This window comes from Pinus tabuliformis, chromosome 3_2 (assembly GCF_031772625.1).
Source record: "Pinus tabuliformis cultivar Carrire ecotype Pingquan chromosome 3_2, CPIR1, whole genome shotgun sequence".
Taxonomy (NCBI): Eukaryota; Viridiplantae; Streptophyta; class Pinopsida; order Pinales; family Pinaceae; genus Pinus; species Pinus tabuliformis.
In genome coordinates this window covers 1107369393-1107383499 of record NC_142302.1, presented here as the reverse complement: position 1 = coordinate 1107383499, position 14107 = coordinate 1107369393, and positions in this window count along the sequence as shown.

Sequence of the window (14107 nt, the reverse complement as noted above, 5' to 3'; positions counted from 1 at the left end):
GAATCAAAAAATTACATTGTGAAGGAGAAAGTCTTGAATTGTTTTTTCTTTTGATAAACATGTGATATGTGAAAATGAAAGGAGAGTAAATGTTGATAATTATAGCCACCTAGAGGCATTATGACCATAAGAGTTAATAATTGTGGCTAGAACCATAGCTAGGGAAAATTCACGTAGTCTATGACATGATTGTTGCTACCCTTCTTATATTTAACATTCAAATGGAACACTTGTAGGTATGTGGACCATTTTTATGGTGGTCATTCTGTAACATTCATTTTTTCTACATAAATATGAAAGGCCTATGATTGGTATGTATGATCATCTTGATCCATAGAATATAATCCTTCCATTCTTCATAGGCATGCATGAAAAAGTGCATCTCCTTGTAATAGTTGGGGCATCTTTGTACAATATCAAAGATTGTTTCACTATGATAGGCCACATGATGTCCTTTCTGAGTCAGGGATAGACTAGTATCATAGTCAAAGGTATCCATCTCAATATAAAATGGTTGTTGTAGGTATGGTAGGGTGAGGATTGGTACATAGCAAAGGTAGTGTTCCAAATCCATCTCTATGTTGACTTATACCAAGAAAATTTTAATTTTTCACCACCCTTGGTCACTTCTTAAGTGCCAAATAATATAAGAGAACCCCAACAAAAACCTCTGGTAGAACTTATCAAGGACCAATAAGCTATAAATATTTTTTTATATTTATTAGGACTAGCCAATGCTGAATGACATGGATCTTGGTTGGGTCCAAATGTGCTCCACGTTCATCCATTATGTATTCACCAAGTATTGAATTATATGCATGCCAAATGTGCATTTCTCTATATTGGCATATAAATTGTATTTTCACAGGGTACTCAAGTCCTATTAAATATATTGCAAATGTTTTTCCCAAGTTCTACTATATATGAATATTCCATTCAAATATACAACCAAAAAAGATCTAGTGAAAGGATACAATACATCAGCCATCATCTTCATGAACAATGTGAGTGAATTATGCAAGCTCAAGGGAATGACCAACAACTCGAAAAGGCCTTCCTTTAGGAAAAGGTTGATAGGATCTACTACACCATCATCAATATTTTCTTTGACCATGGGAGGCCTCTTGGCTCTATGAGAGGAAATTTTCTCAAGTGAAACTAGCTCGAGAAACAACTCTCTATACCATGACCTCATCGAGGACATGCACTAAGAAAGAAAAAGAAGAAGATTTATTTGATACCACTGATCAGGTTGTATAAGGAATGAAATGAAATATAGGAAACTAAATGGAACACACATAGAAAAATATATTAATGATTACAATATTATGTTGGAAACCTAAATTTTATTAATACATAAAAACAAAAAATACTATAAAATAAAAAATAGATAAAATGGTTGTAGTTATCTATGAACAAAGAAGGATTATGGCTACACACATTCACAAAATCTATTACAAAGGTCAAAAAATGTATTTTAACATGATGAAATAACCATAGAATAAGAAATTCCAGAAGGTTAGGTGGTTCCTAAGTAGTTACTTTGTACATAAAATTCCAAAGGGCGTAACTTTTGCATCCAATATATACTTGGGGGACATGAAATCTTATAGGAAATAATTTTTTGAGACTACAACTTTTGACCATGTCCAATTTATTCAATGGAAACCCTTGCCCCCCTAAAATTTACAAAAATATCATTTACAACCTAAACATGGCATCAAAATTTTTGGACCGAAAAGTCATTGAAAGGATATCAAGAAGATGGATAACTATTGAAATAGTGGAAGAGTTGGGTGGCCACAACTAGGTTGGTTCTTCAGATGATTTGTTGTAAATAAGTTTTCATTTATGTCTTTTGTTTCATATACGATATTATTTGGTTATGATTTTTGAATGTTTAAATAAGTAAGAAATTCTCTCATATGGATTCACCCCCGAAGTATGTGAATCTAACAATGTTGATGTTTTCCATTACACCAAAAAAAACAAACATTACCAAACCTATAAACCTATAACATTACCAAGAGTGGGTGATTAGTCCCATGTTCCTAGGGTGGTAGTTATTCCACATGATTCATTCCTAAGGTGCAGTGATTAGAATAATATATTCAATGTATATAAATATCCTTCCATCAAACATATTTCTATACATTAGTTCTCCTACAAAGTGATAAGATTCAAGTCATTCTCTAAGGTGTTTAGTTTCCCACAAAGTTCTTTCCACCTAAATTTTCATCATTTGTATTAATTTTTGTCATTGTGGATTAACCTATGTATGTTTTCCCCATTTTCATGTAGGTGTTTAAAATTGTAAAAAGTCTAAGAAGCAATCAAATCTAACAAAAAGCGTCCACTAACCTTGGTCATATATAAGTATTTTTCATTGTAAAATGATGAAGCAATTTTAAGGCTTATTCCAATAGTTTCCTTTCCTTTTTTTCATTTTCTCAACTACCCACTATAGCTTGCTTCCTCAACAAAATTGTTTCTCATTCAATGTAACATTGATGTTGGTTTTAATCATTCCAATTTGATTTAACTTCCCATGTCGAGACTTTGAAGAATGATTTATGGTTTGGATAGGGAAGGCCATAACATTTGATACATTTTCCTTTCGATACTACATGAAGGTATTAGAAGGAAGACTAAATGTGAAATGAAGGTATTAGAAGGAAGACTAAATGTGAAATGTGGAATCGCCACTTTTCTTTCATGAGGCATCTTAATTTTTTTAGCTCTAACTACTATTCCTTAAGTACTAATGACCAGAGAAATAAGCTTGCTTCACAAAGTCAAAAATACTTTTTCTTCTGGTACTCAAAAACACCTAGGTATATCATCTTTGTGATGAGGATAATAAGAATTTTACTCCTAGATATGTAATTTTCCTGACTCCTACAAGAATTAAAAAACTATTGAGTGTTATCTTGATGAGTTACATAGATTCACCAATCCAAAGACATATCACAAGTTTGATAATTAGATTCAACATGTTGAGGGGGATTCCCTATCTTGGATCAATCTATGGAATGTCCCTTGGCAACACCATCTTATTATCATGAAGAAGTTCTAGCCGCTTCATTTAGAAAGGAAGTGTAATACCTTTACACCATCTTCTTCTCATGCATAAGTTATTTCCACTTCATCTTGAGAGGTGTAATACCTTTACACCTCTCAAGATCACATCCATGGTATTCATTTGTAAACAAAATGTATACCACCTAGCAATGGGCCTTATAGGTATGAATATACACATAAGAGTGCGATTAATCCTTTTATTTAAGAAATGTCAGACACTAGCATCATTCAACCCATGAAAAGTGACTTGTCTTCACCAACGATGATGATTATAATATTTACGATTAAAAATATCTAGTTATTATGGCCCCTACATATATAAGTGTTGGAGAGGATTGGAATTATGACCTAGAAATTAGAGTTTCCTCCATCTTCACACTTACATTATCATTACATGTTTCTTGTTGAATGAATTTAATTGTTGACAACACCGGAGTCTAAATTATTATATTAGATATTAATAAATGAAGAATCATACTAGAACCAAAAACAATACTTCAAAGATAAAGTAGTTGAAAGAGTGAGCAATTATTAAATACCACATAAAATAGAGGATCTTATGAGTCAAAGAGGTGAGATGAAAAAATGAGTTATTCATGTTGAAACAACCCCAATTATTCAAATGTTAAGGAAAATACTTGCTAAAAGGGGGAAGAGCATGTTAATTCATAAAAAAACTCCATGTTAATCCTAAAACTCTTTATTAATCCCTACATATTAGGTTATTATATTTATATTGTTATAATTTTATGTAGGACAAAACTACATTTTACACTTTCATTATTATTGTACCCTTTCTCTCATATATGTGATCTATGCTTTTCTTATAGTGTATTCATTGTAAAAAAAAATAATAAAAAAAATTACATGAAAGTAGAATGTATTTCTTAACTTCTTATCACTTTTAAAATGAAAAATTTATAAAAACTCTTTATTCAAACACAAACTAATTAGCTACAAATAAGTCTTCAAATCAACTTACAAATCAAATAACTTATTTGAAAATCACAAAACAATAAACTTACAAATCAAATAAATCAAATATATTTGAAATTCACTTGTAACGAAAAAATTTACACAAAATAATGAAATTTTATGAAAAAACTTTTGTATCAACAACAAAATGAGATACCATCTATATACTATTTATCAAGTAGAGACTTCAAGAAAATTCCTTCATATAAAAAGGGAAAAAAATTTAGTAATCTCATAAAATTGCTATATGCCCCAATACAAGCACCATGTGCTCAGTATGAAAAGCTTACTCACCATTTTCAAAACTTGAATTTTAAAAATGATAATTTTGGAATAATTAAAGCCTCAATTTATTTCCTCTTTAATGTTAAATTTAAACTCTGAACTTTTCTTAAAATATTATAACTATTCATTTAGAAACGTAATGGTATAAGTTATCAATAACAATCTTCCTTGCACAGGTTTTGGATATGCAGTATATAAAATAGTTTAAGATAGGTATTTTTAATAATGTAGATTTTTATTTGAAAATCACACAAAAATACAATTAACGAAAAGATTTACACAAAATAATAATTTTTTACGAAAAAACTTTTGTAACCAGACCAAAATGACATACCATCTCTACACTATTTATCAAGTAGAGACATCAACACAATTCCTTCATATGTCATCTAAAAAGGAGAAAAGGAATAAAAATTGAGTAATCTCATAAAATTGTTATATACCCCAATACAAGCACCATGTGCTTAGTAAAAGCTTACTAACCATTTTCAAAACTTAAATTTTAAAAATGATAATTTTGGAATAATTAAAGTGTCAATTTAGTTCCTATTTAATGTTAAATTTAAACTCTAAACTTTTCTAAAATATTATAACTATTCATTTAGAAAAGTGATGTTCTAACCTATCAATAACAATCTTCCATGCAGAGGTTTTGGATATGCAAAGTATATAAAATAGTTTAAGATAGATTAATTGTTATTATGTTTTAAGGTTAAAAAATGTTTTTAAAACATAATTAAGAGATAATGTTTTCTGGTATGAAAAATAAATCTTGATATTTCTATAATTAACTTAGATTTATTTTAATTTTTAATTTATTAAGTTTTTAAAGAGATCAAATCTCTTGAAATGTAAATTTTTCTTTAACTTTTGCACTCAAATTTATTTATTCGTTTATTTTCTCTTTTAACTTTTTCACTCAAAAAAAGAAGTTAGCATCAGAAATTTGATTATCTTTTAATTTGTGTATTTTACATTTTAGCTTATATTACATAACATTTTATTTTTTGCATTTCATTTTTTGTTATATTCTACATCTTATTTTTTATTGTGAAATGAATTATGGTTTTTGGGCATGTGGTATTCATAAGCCACATCATTGGTGCTAGGCAAGATTCTAGCTATTCACATTTGCACAATCATATGAATAACTCTCTTACATATATTACGCCACATTTTATGGATATTGTTTTAATAATCATGCATGACTAGATATTTGGGTTAAATATCCATGGTTAACAATCTTGTGTTTATTAATTGAATTTAAATATGGTTACAAAATCATTATTAGTCCTTGTGAGGCAAGACTCTAACACTTGATACAATCATGTGATTAACTAATTTAGAATCATTAATAGTCCTTGCTAGGGAAAATCATCTAAACTAAAAATCCTTTAAAATAACTCATACTCCCTAAATAACATTATTATATACATAAGTATGTTTCTTAAGAAAAACATCTAAAACTAAAAATCTTTAAAAATAACTTATAATCACCTAAATAACATTATTATCTACATAAGTATTTGCATACAAAAACAATAAAAAATAGTTTTGAAGATAGCTCATTAATTGAGTCACCATCATTAAATTAACTTAAGCACCTATATAAATTATAATTATTCAAGCAATATAATTTCTAAATTATATTGAAATTAATATATAACAAATTGAAATTATTGTTTTTAATTTTTTATTATTAATTAAACTAAAATTTGAATATTTACACTTATTTATAAACACTCCAACATCTCCTCATAAAAAACATCGCAACATTCTATATTAAAAATAAAAAATAAAATAATATAGTATATAAAGCTCTCTATTTTCACATCATCACTGATTATCAAAATCTAAACCTCTTAACATTGACAAACCATTTAACTTATCAATTAACCACGATAGATAAGCCTAGAATGAATGTGAATACCAAATTTAATGTCTTATTCTAAAATTCCATTCCACCTCAAACCCTTTTCACCTATTAACTGATAGGCGTATATAGGCCCAAAATGAGCCACCTTGATGCTGTTGAAGCTCATACGGGGCGCCTCATCCTTCAACTCTAAGTTTAGCCTATGCTGTATTTTACATGGATCCCAACCGCGGAAAAGCTTGATGGCCCTTTCGCTACGTTGTTTGTGGTTCTGCAGTTTATCATGCCAATCCTCCGCAAAATCAATCCATTCCCCGGCTTCAACTGTTCTCGTCCTCTCTTTGTAGAAATCTAACTTTCTTAGGTATAATCCACCCCTTGCGTTTTGAACGACCCCCATGTAATACACCTCGTCATGGATTGCAGCTCGGCTTTCGCTTCCACCACTTCCATCTCCACTGGGAATCACAAAAATACCTGCAACATATTCTGGGACCCCTAGAAATATATAATCTGGACTCTGATAGCTAATGGAGAGTCTTGCGTATAGACTTCTCGTTGAAACCCTAACCATGTCTTCAGATAGGTGGATTATTTCAATATACGATGGGAGACTATCCAAGGTATCGAAAATCAAGCTTTTGGGAGGCGGAGTATTAGTGTCAATATGTTGCCAATACCATTTCCTGTCAATTTCTCCACTTGCTAAGAGTTTCCATATTCCATCTGCCTCCCATGAAAACCTATCGCTTCGCTGGCATATATAGCTATCTCCCATATAATTGATCGCGACAACATCACTCCCTAATCTTGGCAGGGAAGGGAGTTCCTCCCAACCAAGGTTGAAATCTCTTACATTCAGCATCCACACATGATACACGTGGCGCTGCACGTCTTGCTCTTCTGTGTCAGTGCCAGCAACGAGCACATATACGCAGTCACTGTCGCACACAAACATCTGTTTACCCGATGGTTTGAAACAGAGTGGAGGTATGGGAAGCATACTCGTGAGACCAAGAAACGGATTCCACACCCACAGACCGGTATCATCATCCGTAAGACTGTTATGGAAACCGCGGTATAAACCGCGGAATACAATGAATCCTCCAGAGGAGAGGATAGAGAGGATAGTATCGAGGTTGTAAACACGGTCACACTTTAATGGGGAATTCCCAGTAACCCACGAGAATTCAAAGGCTGCGAAATTCCGACGTACTCGAGGAACCCTTTGCGCCCAAACAACATCATCACCCAGTCCATCTACTAAATCTCCTTCTGTAAAATCACAAAATGCAGCAAAGGCGTTAGAGAAATAGAATTGAATCTGACTTCAATAGTCAATAACGATAGTTTTCTCAACGTTTTGAATTCGGGGATATTAAAATAAACATTCTCTTCCCACTTACCTGAGTTGGATGCCTCAGATGAGGCTTTACCAACCACATGCATTTCATTAGTTGTAATATTCTCCTCCGCAGGCAGCACCATTTTTTTTGGGAGTTCAGGAGTGTGGTCTCAATCTTGATCAGGGCAGCCGTCTCAATCCTGAACTTGTGTTTCCTGAGGTATTTGGCTTCCAACAATTATCTTATCTATTTATTAAGCCGATAAGGCCGATAGGCATTCCAGTTTGTGGAATTTAAATTTGTTTTCTTCAAATCAATAGACAAGATTAAAAAATATTACATTTTGGGAAATTATTCTTCGTCCGATAAGCCCAGTGATTGCTGTGATTTCATGTTACAATCTCATCTTGCCCGTTACTAAACCATAGAAACGCTCGCCTCCGTCTTCCATCAGCTCGCCTTTAGCTCTTCCATGGGCGATGGATCGTCGTCCGTTTCCTTGTCTGGTCGATGGATCGCTTCGATACACCGCCTGTTACCAATGCTCGATTCACCCTTGCATTGCAAGACTGACAAATAATATTTACAATGTGAACATTAGTCGCTCCTAATAAAAACTTTCATGATGATAACAAGGCGCTGGTAACATAAGCTAACGAAGCTTCTATGAACGTAAAATAAGTTACATACTCTATAAGGGCATTGATTTTTTTATGTAAAAATTATTAAAAAAAGCATTTGAATTTTTTAATAAGAATTTTTTAAAGTTATTATGATTTTTTAAATTTAGAGATAAATTTAAATATATAAAATATTTTGTAAAATCTTAATATGAAAATAAGATATATAGGTTTTGGTTATTTGACTAGGGTGAGAAACAAAGATTAAATTTATCACGTTTTTATAAATTATAAAAACTTTTAAAAATAATTACCTTATAAAATAGAGTTAAATAAAATAATCGAGTTTATATATATAATTTTAAAATGGAATAATATTACCGTTTCACTATAACGCATTTCAAAATAGAACGATATTCAACCTAAGGCAACCACTTTCACAATTTTCTTTGAGTGTGTTCCATGCTCCATCTTTGTCCATTCTACATTACATTTATCTACATTATGTTTTCCATCACACTTCGTGGATACATTATCTTTTCCATCATACTTGGTGGAAAAACAAGTTTTTAGTTGGAAGATGGTGTGGGATACAAGGTGGGCCAACCTTTGCATTTGCATCAATCTTGGGTTGTCTTCTTTGTATGAAGCTAAAAGAAATTGGTTTGTGCGTCAAGCCATTTATAAGAAAAAGAAAAAAACCTTAAAAAAATAAGATGGATACATGTATTTATAAATTTAAAATATGAAAAAAAAAGAAAAAAGGAAAGAAAATAAATAAATAAAACTCTAAATTTAATAAAACTAATCTTAGGGATGTTCTTCCAATACATATTTCTGATTAAAAATTTATGAACATCTTGCTAACAAGGACAAGGTCATTGATATATCAACAACCATTGACTATGTAATGGTGTGGGATGCAAGGTGGGCCAACCTTTGCATGTGCATCAATCTTGGGTTGTCTTCTTTTTATGAAGCTAAAAGAAATTGGTGTGTGGGTCAAGCCATTTATAAGAAAGAGAAAAAAATGTTTAAAAAAATAAGATGGATACATGTATTTATAAATTTAAAATATTAAAAAAAAAGGAAAGAGGAAAGAAAATAAATACAAAAACTCTAAATTTAATAAAACCAATCTTAGGGATGTTCTTCCCATACATGTTTCTCATTAAAAATTTATGAACATCTTGCTAACAAGGAAAAGGTCATTGATATATCAACAACCATTGACTATCTAATTTTATTTCTCAATTTCTTCTTTACTCTAGTTTTTCCTACGCTTCTTAGGATTTATAATATTTATACTATAGTTTTATATTAATCTTAAAATTTATAATATTAATCTTAGGGTTTATAGTCCTAGTGTTTAATATATTAATCTCACGGTTTATAATATTATAATATATTAGTATTATATTATAATATAGTATATTAATGTTTTATTATATGTAATATTCATATAATTTTATGGTTTATAATCTTAGAATTTACAATATATTAATATTAGGGTTTATAATATTAATTTTAGTGTTTCTAATATTAATCCTACCATTTATAATATTGAAGATGAAAGATATTGAAGAAAAAGGATATTAAAAATAACATTATTTCAAGATAATAAGCTAATGTTTTGGGCCTTTTTCCATGCCTCATCCTAGGTGGCCTTTTGAGCTTGAAAAATTATTCATATTGTTATTAGTCCATCCTACTTTGTCATCTACTTGTGTGTAAACATTTAACTTGAATTTTGGGCATATAGATAATGGGGCATTCTACCCATGTGTTGATTTATTCCACACCTATCATGGTTATAGAGCCCCTTATATAATCAATATTAGAAATTAATTAATGAAGTAATGAAACACATAAAAATATTATAGAAACACAAACACAGAAACACATAAAACAAGAGAGACACAGATATACATGGTTCACCCAAATTGGGCTACACCCATGGAGAAATAGCGAGCCATTCCTTTTATATTATCTACCAAAATGAAGAGATACAACCTACAATAGATCCATTGTAATTTATTCTTCACTCTCACACAGTCTCCTCTCTCTTTTTTGCTCAGAATAATAATACAAATTTTTAATACAATTCCCTCATATAAACCAAGGGTTTTCTTCTAGGAAAAAAATCCTAAATTAACATAACTTCTATAGTCAGATTTTTCGCTTAATGAATGGCCGAGATTGACTACAAAATTAGAATATTTTACAAGGCAAATCTTCATATATTTTTAGCTTCGGGGGCACTTCCCTTGAACTCCCACAAGGGGGGGGAGCGGGGCGGGGTGGGGGGGCGTTCACCCCTAAGAGCGATTACATAGGTATTGTCACCCCATTAGGAACAAGAATCCAACATGATTGAAATAGAAAAACATTTGAAGAATCAAGAAGATAATTAGGCTCCACAATTACAATCACCTTATATGAAAGAATGATTTTTGGAAAACAAAGAGCTTACTCACACTCTCATGTCCCTTCTTACATGTTTGATTAAAAATTAATGTAAATATAAAATGTAATACAAGTTACAATATAGAATGAAACATGTGATTCTAAAAGGAATTTTATGTAAATCAATACAGCCTAAATTCGTTCAAACAAAGGTGAAAGGTAATGAAGAGAAAAGATACTAAAAAATGGAATTACTTCAAGATAATAAGCTAGTTTTTTGTCCCTATCTCTATGATTCACGCTAAGTGCTCCCCATAACATGGGAAATTATTCCCATTATTAATAACTCATCTTACTTTTTCATCTACTTGTGTGTAATCTTTCCCCTTGAATTTTAAGCATACAGATAATGGGCCATCCCACCCATGCAATGTTTAATTCGAAAACTACTATGGTTATAGAGCCCCTTTATATAATCACCTCACATGAAATAATTCTTTTAATAAAACAAATAGCTTGCTCCCACTCTCATGTCCATTCATTCATATTTATTTAGGTAATGTTTCTCATGGTTTACTATAATTTTAGATTGCTTACTTCCCCACTAGATTTGTTGGCAGCATGGTGTTGGCATTGATGTTAACCATGGGGAGTAAACGAGTTGTGCATTGATGTCAACAAGCTTATGGGCTTGTGGCAATGATCAGAAGTGTTGTAGATGTTTTTGGTAGGGATTTCTCGAGGATGCAAACTTCAATGTCAATAATTGAAATACAGTTGATTTGGTATATCAAGAACCTTATAATTAATTTGGGAATTTAATCTACCTATGTACACTCCTCCCTAGATAGTCACCCTCATGCGATCTCGAGCTAAATCCATAGGCTTATCTTTTCGGTCAAAAGTCACTTGCCTTTCATCCTTAGGGTTATTTGTCACTTCTTGCTTATTGTCACAAGGCCTAAGTGAAAGAGGAGGGTAAGGGTTTCAGCCCTATGAATGCTACTGATTTTTGAAGGTTCATTTTCTATTTGAAATGTCTTTGGCTTCTTCTCTTGCACAATCTCTATCTTCATGAGACACACATTCTTGGTACACTATTCTTTCTGTATTATTATCCTTTGACTTTTGCTCAGATTTTCACAGTCTTGTATGTAATTTTTAAGATTGTTTTTCTATGTGTTCAACAGTCTTTGGCTTCAATCCTAGGCATCTTGGTTTCGTCACGCATAGGTAGGTTTTCGTTTCGATTCTGTCCTTCAAGTTTTGTTTTCGTCTTAATGATCTCTTAGCTCCTTTGTGAGCAGGTTAAACCCTTTGGTGACCTTACTGTGATGGAGTCCTGTTCGTTCTTGTGTTGTCTTCGAACCTTTTGGTTCGATGGCTTGTCTCTCCAGATAAAATACAAACGCAATCCTTCTCTTACTCTCCTTCTAGTTATGCTTATCAATCTCATTCTCCTGTGGCTTCCTGACTTGGGTATTTTTCCATGGTTGCATGTCTGGAACCTGGGTGAATCCTTGTTGTCTTCGAAGCCCAAGACTCCCTTATGCGAAAAGGGTAGGGTCTTTCCATTTGTAGCTAGTAGTTTTAATTTTGTTAGAACGTAAAACCCCAAAAAGGTTTCCGCTATACTATATTTCTTGAATGGTTTGTACTTGCCCTGCATTGTTTGAATGCATTACCAGACTTATGAGCAGGGTGGAACCTTAGATGTTTGATAATATGTATAATATTTTATAACCCTCTCTGGGTTATTGTTTGACATTGTTTGGAGCTTAAATTCAATGTATGTTTTGGACTCTTTGAAATGAAATAAATTTAAATTATGTTTACCAAAGAATTTTTTTAGAGATGTACATGTGGTTTCTCCTTTATAATGTTGTTCTCGATCAGTTTGTTTCTTTTGTAGTCTTTATTTGAGGCTCGTTGTTCCTTCCTGGTTCAGTTTGACTTTGATATAACTTGTCGTTCCTTCTTATTAATTTGGGTGCATTTTGGTTGATTATCCTGGTTTTAGTGCTGTTGGTTTGTTAATCAAACAGAGCTCAGGCTATATTTAATAATCTATCTAGCTTTAAGATGAAAATATCACATATAATTACATGAAATTTATGATAATAAAATACTTCACACACACAGTTTATCAAATCAATTAGTTCTGATTATTCTTCCTTCGTAAGATGGCAGACCCCCACATTGTGGATCTGGTTTGGTTTTTATGCCTCTCCAGCATTTCCGCATGGTTGAGAAACTATACTTTAGTTAAAAAACAGTTTCTTGAAACTAATTCCTAACATTTTACCAATCCTAATCTAACTGTTCTTTTAATTTTAAATTACAATGGCTGTGTCAGCCCAAATTTAACTTCAAGAAAAAATAAAATGAATTTCAAAAAATTCTTCTTCTGTCCAGCAAAAGAAGTCAATTCCAGCTGTTTCCTTTCAGTTGGATGTTGCTGCATCAGGCTCGCGAGTTAAATTAAACTCATGGCTCTTGCCCACAAGCACTTCAATAGAGTATCCAACACCTTGAATTTGGGAAGCGGCTAACTAGGAACACTCCTCAATAGGACAATCCTTCCATTTAACCAAATACTGTAAATATTACTTCTTTCGAGTCTTCCTGGCCACCTGTGTATCTAAAATCTATTCAATATCCAAAGGCTTTGTTGGAGGAATTTGTCTAATCCATGACTCTTACTCATTCTGGGTGTCTCATGTTCATCTCTCCAAACTGTCTTCCTCATCAACAACAAAAGGGTACAGATCCGCCACATTAAAAATGAGCGAGATTCCTATACCTAGAGGTAACTGCAACTCATAAGCATTTGCAGAAAAATTCCGAAGGATTCTGCAAGGCCCAATCTTTTTCATTTTGAATTTGTTGTATTCACCTTTTGGAAACCTCTCCTTGTGTAAGTGTGCTAGTGCCAGGTCTCCTACTTCAAACTGTACCTCTCACCTTTTCAAATCTGCTTTATGTTTGTATTTTTAGCTGCTATCCTATAGCTTCAATTTTACCTGTTCATGTAGATTGTTGATTTCCTTCATGAAATCTTCACCGTTAGCACTCCTATGCTCCAACTGACCCAAATCTCATGACTCATATATTCCACGTTGGTGCATTCCATATAGGATTTGTAAAGGGCTTCTGTTGGGCGAGTCATTATAAGCAAACTCCACTTGTGCAAGCACACGATCCCACTATCTAGAATTTTCACCAACTAGACCCCTCATCAGATTTCCCAGACTCTGGTTCACAACTTTGCTTTGCCCATCTGTCTACGGGTGATAAGTTGAGATGAAGTTTAGTTTGGTGTCTAATTTCTTCCACAACGTTTGCAAGAAATGGCATGTGAACATTACATCCCTATACGAGATGATGGACTACGGAAAGCAATGTAATCTAACTATCTTTGTGAAGAACAAGTGTGCTATATGTGTGGCATCACTGGTTTTTCTACATGGAATGAAATGTGCCATCTTGGTGAAACTATCCACCACCACCATGATGGA